Below are 8323 nucleotides of genomic sequence, written 5' to 3' on the forward strand. Positions count from 1 at the left end.
AACAACAGTGTATGGCACCCATGTTATTTTTAGGCAATTTGGTTGAAGGAAACCCAAGTTCCTGATATTGAAAACTTTTGAAAACAGACAAGGTGGACAAGACAAGGGTCAACCCTATTTAATCACTTTTTGATGCTTTTTTTTCAACATTTCCTACCTTTTTGCAACACTACCATCAGTATGCTGTAGACATATGGAAACAACCGTGTTATATTTGGACAATTTGGAGGAAAGAATCTCAAATTTCTGATGAAGAAACTTTTAAAAACAGGTTAGATTTGACCCCAGGAGGGTTGACCCTTGTGTTTTCTACTGTTAAAAGTGAAAATCCACACTTTTGTTGATGGTTTTTATCAATGTTTTTAACTTTTTGTCACGGTTTTGTCCCTGTTTTCAACACATGATGCTTTTTTTTTTAATTATTTTTACGATTAACACTAAGTAACTCTAACTTAGTAACTTTAGCTTTACAGTCATTTTTGGAACTTGTGGTCATTAAACCTCATTTATAGGAAATTATGCCTAATGTTTGAGTTAGAAAAGCAGAAATTAGGAATTATTTAGACTCAAATTAAAGAAATGGATGTTGATGATAATCACAGACTGGTATATGTCAACTTTTACTCAATACTATTTCAAAAATACTTCATTTGTTTTCTCCAAATGCTATACAATTGAATAAGACACCCTAAAATAAATGAAAGTAGAGATTTGTACTTGCCAAAGAGCGGTTTGTGGAGTCAATCATGTTATTTTGGGGAATTAAAAAGAACATGGATATAGGAAAATGGGTTAATTTGACCCGAGGACAACATAAGGGTTAAGGAAGACTGCTAGTGGAAAACAGACACTGTCCATGGTGCTGAAGTGAGAGAACTTGAACACACACTACACAGTATGATCAATGCTATGTTTGACTTAAAGTGGAAACACAGTAGCCAGGTTAGCTCGGTTGGTAGCGCAGGCGCATATAGAGATTGGTCCTTCAACACAGCGGCTGAAGGTTTGACCCCGACCTGGGGCCCTTCGCTGCATGTCATTCCCCGTCTTTCTCCCCTTTCATGTCTTCATGTGAAAATAAAAGCCTAAAAATGACAAAAAATGAGAAAAAAGTTAAATCAAATACGTTACTTTGTCGTGACTTTAGGGTTCTGTTGTTGTTTCCTGTTTTATTTTGTAGTAGTCTAGTTCTGTCTTGTCTTGTCTGGTTTCATTTCCTGTCTTGTGTTTTCCAATAACCCACAAAAATAAGTAAAGAAATTAAATAAACACAGAACTATGTAGGCTACCATGGGTTTACCCTTGTGTTGTCTTCCTGTCATAATTAAAAAGCAAAAATGCTTTTTTTCAATGGTTGTCATTTTTTTTACGTTTTCAACACTACGTAACAGTCTTATTAACTTTAGTTTTACAGATATTTTAGGATTTAAGGTCATTAAACCTCATTTATAGGAAATAATAACCTAATGTTTGAGTTAGAAAAGCAGAAATTAGGAATTATTTAGTTTAAAATTAAAGGAAAGTGTGTTGACTGATAATCACAGACTGGAACATGTTAACTTTTATTTTCAAAATCACCACTTTTTCTCTTCAAATGCTATAAAATTGAATAAGACCCCCAAAAAATTAAGGAAAGTGGATTAAATCAAGTTATTTTGGGTAGTTAAAAAGATCATTGAGGAGAACAGGTTAATTTGACCCGAGGACAACACAGAGGGTTCAGTAGATTAGTACTCAATTAAAGTTATTTTCAGAGAAAGAAAATCAAAAAGTTTCTTGAACAGTATGAAGAAACATATACATTTAGCAAAATAAAGAAACTATAAAATAAAGTGTTTCTAAAATCCCGAAAACAGCCATTAAGAGTTTCAAATCGCGCATTTTATTTTGAAGACATCTTTCTGTCAGTTTCCGGTCCGTGCAGCTCAATTTGTAATGCTTCACGTTCGCCTCAGGTGCAGCAGGGAGCAGCGAAGAAAAGGAGAGAGAGAAAGAGAGAAAGAGAGAGAAAGGGAGAGAGAGAGAGAAAAGGAGAGAGAGAAGACGAAAGAGAGAGAGAGAGAGAGAGAAAGGGAGAGAGCGCGGGGTCTCAACAGCTGTCAGTGTCTCTTCACCGCGGAGGGTCCAGCGGCACGCAGGCAGGTGAGTACCGCGGCGACGCGGCTCTACAGCCGGGGAGAATACCTGCAGTGTTCCCCTGGTTCTCCTGCTCTCTAAAACATCCCGCGCTTTGCGAGCCTAAAACCTCTCACTGAAATGAAGTAGGCGCAGGTTCTCCTGTCTAACTGTCCGCTTCCCCCCGCCCCCCCCACCCCGGATAAACCCCGTTTTACTTCGTGAGCTCGCGCTCATTAGCTGTCACTGCTAACATCGTCTGTACCGTAATGTAAAGTTGAAGTTTACCGGAGTAGATGAGGCGTTCAGGGTGATGATGAAGGACGGCTTTCACGTGCATTTCACGGTTTGTGGTGAACTTGTTTTTGTTGCGTCACGTGCAGTGGACCTGTTTTTTTTTCTTAAAACGTCCACCTACTGTAGATTAGGTTAATTTCACTGGATAAATCCGTCTCTTTTGGGTAAAGTTGCTTGAGATGAATGTTCTTCTTTTGAAATGTGACTGATTGTGTACCTGCTGACGTCTTCAGTGTGCTGGAGTACATTTTTTTCTGTGATTCCGTGAATCAGCCCTATGTGTTGCATTGTATTTGCCTTTTAACTATGAATATTAATGCTCGTGGACTTCTAATGTGTCTCATTATGTGCTTTAGTCTCTCTTGCAGATAGAGCTGTAACAATTCCAATTGCTTGACAATTAATTATTTCAAAAATAATCATCAATATATCAATATCATTGTCTCTTTCAAGCAAAAAAAACATTCTATTTTAAAGCTATATGACCGAGATGATGTAGGAACACAGGTACACAGCCTATGAAGTACACAACGCCTCTTTATTATAATGAAAAAAAATTCTTACTGTCTTTATTTTTGTTGCTATGAAGTCAAACTTTAAGGTATTTTCATACTTGGTGTTTTTCGCATATACGCCCGCCTGTAGCTCCGGTTAATGTTATAAATTTAGTTTTAAGTTGTTTTGTTTCTGTCTTAAAGGTGAGCTAATACAAAGCATTTTCAGGTTCATACTTGTATTTTGTGTTTGTACTAGAATATGTTTACATGCTTTATGTCCAAAAAACATATTTTTCTCACACTGCCCATGGCTGCTTCACCCTCTGTATGAGACGCTCTGGAGGAGCGCTGTCTCTTTAAGAACCCTCAGTCTGCTCTGATTGGTCAACGCATGGCCGCGAGTCTCTGATTCGCCACTGTTGGAGTCTCCGGAGCCTTAGACTACCAATAACAGAGTATATAACCGCACCAAATACTACACCAACTGGGGAGAACTGACCAACACTGTTACAGCCATCTGGCGTTAGCATGTATCTTCTTAATATTTACAAGTAGTGTTAGATTGTAAAATTAGATATATACTTCTGCTCCTGAACATAATACTACCCAATCGGACGATGTTTCAGCAGTAATAAAATTTAGAATTTAACAAGATTGGCTGCCAAGATTATATCTTTCAATGCCGTTAGCATGTAGCTACTACAGTTAGAGATGGACATTAACCCTCATGTTGTCCTCAGATCTATTTGACCCGTTTTCCTATATTAATGTTCTTTTTAATTCCCCAAAATAACATGACTGATTCCACCCAACGCTCTTTGCCAAGTACAAATCTCTACTTTCGTTAATTTTGGGACGTCTTATTTAATTTTATAGCATTTAAAATACAAATTGCAGTGGTTTTGAAATAGCTGTGCCTATATTTATGTTAACTAGTATTTCAGTTAGCAGTAATTAGCCTGTGCCTATGTTATATCCTTACATATGCCTACCTCTCCGTCTCTGCTGATTGGGAATGATTGAGATTGCTCACGTCACATCTACTTCAAATGCTAAAACGCCCAAAACCTTATCTGTAAAAGAAATTAAAGATTGGTAGTTTGATCCAAGCCACATGTCAAAGTGACCCCAAACAAGACACTGAACCCCAAACTTACTCCCCAGATGCTGTACGCAGGGTCCAAAATGAACTTTTTTGCCTACCAGCCAAATAGGCTAGTGAAAGAAATAGATAATCATTGTTTTTTCAATGGTGTTAATTTTGGACCCTGGCTCCTATGATGGGTCAAATGCAGTAACTACATTTCACTACATTGTACTGTGTGTATGTGGCAAATGCAAAGAGAATTGAGAGAAGCATAGTGAATCATTCTAATGATTATAGAATTATTAAATGAACAGTTTTCTGGAAAAGTGCCCCCTCTGCCGCTTTTTTTCCTGGGCCACTTAAAATATGCAAGGGGCTCTGAGAGGAAAAATCTAGAATTCCATTTTGATGTTTGTAATCTAATCTCCCCAAGCCCTCACAATGTCGAGCCAAAGCTTTCACACATGCCATTATGTTTTGGCAGAGGCAATAAATGTCCAACAGTCCCCACTCTTCACTCGACAAGGTGAAGGATATCTTTCATCACTCATTAATTATGTTTGTCGCTGCAGAGTCAATAAGAACACACATTATCTCCACTCTCCATCCATCCATGCAGCCCAAAGGGGCTCCTCCCCCTTTCTCCATCTCTCAGGAAGTTGCAGATATTTCTCTTCTTTTTTTTTTCCACTCCTCATTTTTGTCTGCCAGTAAGTGATTAAAATGTGCCTGCTGCTGCTGCCACTGAGGAACACACTGGCCCATACAGCAGCAGCTGAGCCCTGAAGATGAAGACCTTTGTTACATGCTGATGAGCTGAAAATGAGAAAACCAGGAGAACTCTATGTAACCATGTAGCACCAACACCCCACCTAGCTTACCCCCTTCATTTTTTTTTTTACAAACCACACACATGAGTTCACAAAATCTTTTACTGATCTAGCCATCCATCCATCCCTCCTCGTCCTCTTATCCGATATCCAGCAGCCCTAACACGGGACCCCAAACTTCCCTTTCCCAAGCCAGATTCACCAGCTCCGACCGGGGGGTCCCGAGGCGTTCCCGGGCCAGGTTGGAGATATAATTCCTCCACCTAGTCCTGGGTCTTCCCGAGGCCTCCTTCCACCTGGACGTCCCTCCACCTAGTCTTGTGTCTTCCCCAAGTCCTCCTCTCAGCTGGATGTCCCTGGAACACCTCCCTAGGGAGGCCCCCAGGAGGTATCCTTACCAAATGCCAGAACCTCCTCAGCTGGCTCCTTTCAATGCTCTACTCCGACCTCCCCATGTATGACTGAGCTTCTGACCCTACCTCTAAGGGAGACGCCAGCCCCCCTCCCGAGGAAACCCATTTCGACTGCTTGTACTGATATAAAAGTCAAACCACTTAAACTTAGTTCAATTATTTTTTTCTGGCAACAGTAAGAATGACAAAATGTCAGGTTAATTCTGGGAAGTGTCAACCGCGGTTTTAAGGTCATCTTAAGGTCCTAAAGTTTTTCAGTAAGAAAGTCAGACACTGCTTCAATTAGAAGTTAGAAGCTCAGGTCTTAGTTCTGGAGAGGAAAGAAGCCAGTCATGTGATTTGGTGTCAAACCCTTTGACACTTCCTGTTTTTCATTTTGTGACTTCCAATTAAATAAAACACATTTTTTTCTCTAAAATAGTGGTAATATTTTACTAAATAAAAAAAGAATAAACAAAAAAATCATACACGTTGAACAATAAATAAGAAAATACATTTTTTTATTACCAAATTATTAAAAGAATGTTATATGCTTTTTATAAACAATGACATTTAAGATTGGTGTCATTTACTGATTAATAATTACAAAACCTACATGGTACGACCTCTTCATAGCCTGCCTAGAACAGACTGACTGGTCACGTGTTTTGTTAATGTTTGGACGCCGGTAGTGGAAGAGAGATGAGAACTGCAGAGTGTGTGACGTCAGTAAATGATTGGTCAAGCGGCGTCGGGGATAGCGTAGCAGCCGTCTGTCGGAAAAGTGAGAGGAAAAACAGACAACAAAGACACAATATTGTCGTTTCCATTTGCTAAACCAGATGCCCGTTGCAGGTCAAATGTCTCCAGCTTGAGAGAATGAGAGGTGTCCATGGGCCCGGGTCGAGTGACTAGTTGTGTCTCCTGTGTTGACTTTTTTGGGAGACTTTGTGGCAAAACGCCTTTACCTTGTTAGTTGTTGTATGTGTAGGTATGTGTATCTAATTTAGGGCTGCATGATATGATGTAATGCACTTATCTGTGTGTATACATTTGATGGTCTTATATTGTTTTTAGGTTGGCACATGCGACATTTCTACTTTTATATTGTGCCAAACTTTGGAAAAATGTCCTTCTATGGCCTAACAAGCCTCTGACACTCTCCAGACAGTCCACCCTGGGGTTGGTGAAGAAGAAATTGTGCATTTATGGTGGTTGGTCATTGTGCAGAGTCATTGCACAGGATCCCCTACTGAAGGGGTCTTCTGTGGTTGTTATGCCAAGGACCCCTCAGTTGAATAAGAGACGGAGCAGAGATCCCTGCTTTATTTTGAACGTCCGCGTTAGAGGCATTAACAAAAAAAACACACTAAATATACAGTAACCATATGGGTTTCTGTCTGTCTTGTCTACAGGTGTGTCAGGAGGCTTTAGGATGAGATGCACCTGTATGCAGGTGTCAAAAAGGTTCCCCACCCCTGCCTTCCTACATATATTGGGTAGAATATCAGTATAAAATATAAATTTAGTATTAAACTGGGCCTATAATATAGGTGTAGGGCAGCTTAAAGCCTTCACACATACCTTTTTTTATGGTACATATAATACTAAGCTATTACAATAATAATAGTTGATATATTCATATATTTAAGCATCATGTTGTAATGTAAAAACAGGGCACAGTGAAGATCTGTGGCTGTAGCCCAGTAAGCCTATAATCGATGTCCGTTATTGAATTAAAAAAGATCCATCCTTACAAATAATATGTTTGATTGAAGTTAATTTTAACAATAATTTTGTGGCCCCCCCCTGCATCAAGTCTGAGGACCCCCTAGGGGTCCCGGACCCCCTGTTCCCCGGATCTCTGCCCTCCTGCAATCAATAGCAATGTCAGTAATTGGGATACAAAGGAGAATGCTAATGTGTAAGTGTGTGTGTGTGTGTATGTTTGTGTGTGTGTGTGACATTTGTGTGTATCTCCAGCAGAGGTGGAGCAGCTTTTTATGCAATGATGGATTTGCTGGGCTTCAATCTGGGATCTGGGCTTTTGCGTCGAGACTTATCGTCATGGGCTTCGAGGTGCTGGAAGAAGTAGTATCTAACACAGGCATCATAATATATCTCTACATCTGACAAGGATTTTGTCATTTTGGGGTCATTTTGTTAGTCCATGTAAATATTCATGAAGCAGTTGTTACTTTAGTTTTGTTCTTGTTGAGGCAGATGGTTGGCACATTCGTTTAGAGGCATCTATGAATGTACTATATTGAAAGATTGGTTGTGTGAATGCATATTGATTGGTTGTATGAATGCATATTGATTGGTTGTATGAATGCATATTGATTGGTTGTATGAATGCATATTGATTGGTCGTATGAATGCATATTGATTGGTTGTGTGAATGCATATTGATTGGTTGTGTGAATGCATATTGATTGGTTGTGTGAATGCATATTGATTGGTCGTGTGAATGCATATTGATTGGTTGTATGAATGCATATTGAATGATTGGAAAAGTCTACCGGCCTGGACTGTAGGGTGGTTTCAATGTATTTGAATATCTATTTGTGCGCATTATGTCCATAAGAACCAATACAGCGGGAGATACAACTACTATTATGTAATGGTATATTTATTTTAACATAAACACGTGTTTTAAAAGATCTACATACCTACACATTACCAAATAACCTGATAAAATAATGTCCTATATACTTGTTCTGGAGCGTGCAGCAGGCAGGACATTTAATTTGTATATAATATATATATAATATAATATTGAATTTCCTTGAATTTGTATGACGATTTCTGTGTTGTCCCGTCTGTCAAAAGTTCCCGTATCGTCTTCTTGTTGCGTCTTTTCTTCAGTTAGACATAGTGCTTTTTTTCCTAGAATTTCTTTTTTAGAATTCAAGTATATACAGTGCCTTGCATAGGTTTACACCCCCCTGCTAAAGTAGATTAAAATACAGGGAGCATAAGTATACACCCCCCTATGTTAAAATACAGGGGGCATAAGTATACACACCCCTATGTTAAAATACAGGGTGCATAAGTATACACCCCCCTATGTTAAAATACAGGGGCATAAGTATACACCCCCCT

General features: G+C 39.2%; 1 protein-coding gene across 1 annotated transcript in view; it reads left to right on the forward strand.

Annotated features, from left to right (window-relative positions):
* The first annotated feature begins 1957 nt into the window (after positions 1-1957).
* rbfox1 (RNA binding fox-1 homolog 1) overlaps positions 1958-8323 on the forward strand; it is a 257014-nt gene continuing 250648 nt past the window's right edge. The window contains exon 1 of the mRNA XM_034894247.1: positions 1958-2142. The gene's annotated coding sequence lies outside the window, so the exon portion shown is untranslated. The remainder of the gene's footprint in view (positions 2143-8323) is intronic.

Source organism: Etheostoma cragini, chromosome 15 (genome assembly GCF_013103735.1).
Source record: "Etheostoma cragini isolate CJK2018 chromosome 15, CSU_Ecrag_1.0, whole genome shotgun sequence".
Classification (NCBI taxonomy): domain Eukaryota; kingdom Metazoa; phylum Chordata; class Actinopteri; order Perciformes; family Percidae; genus Etheostoma; species Etheostoma cragini.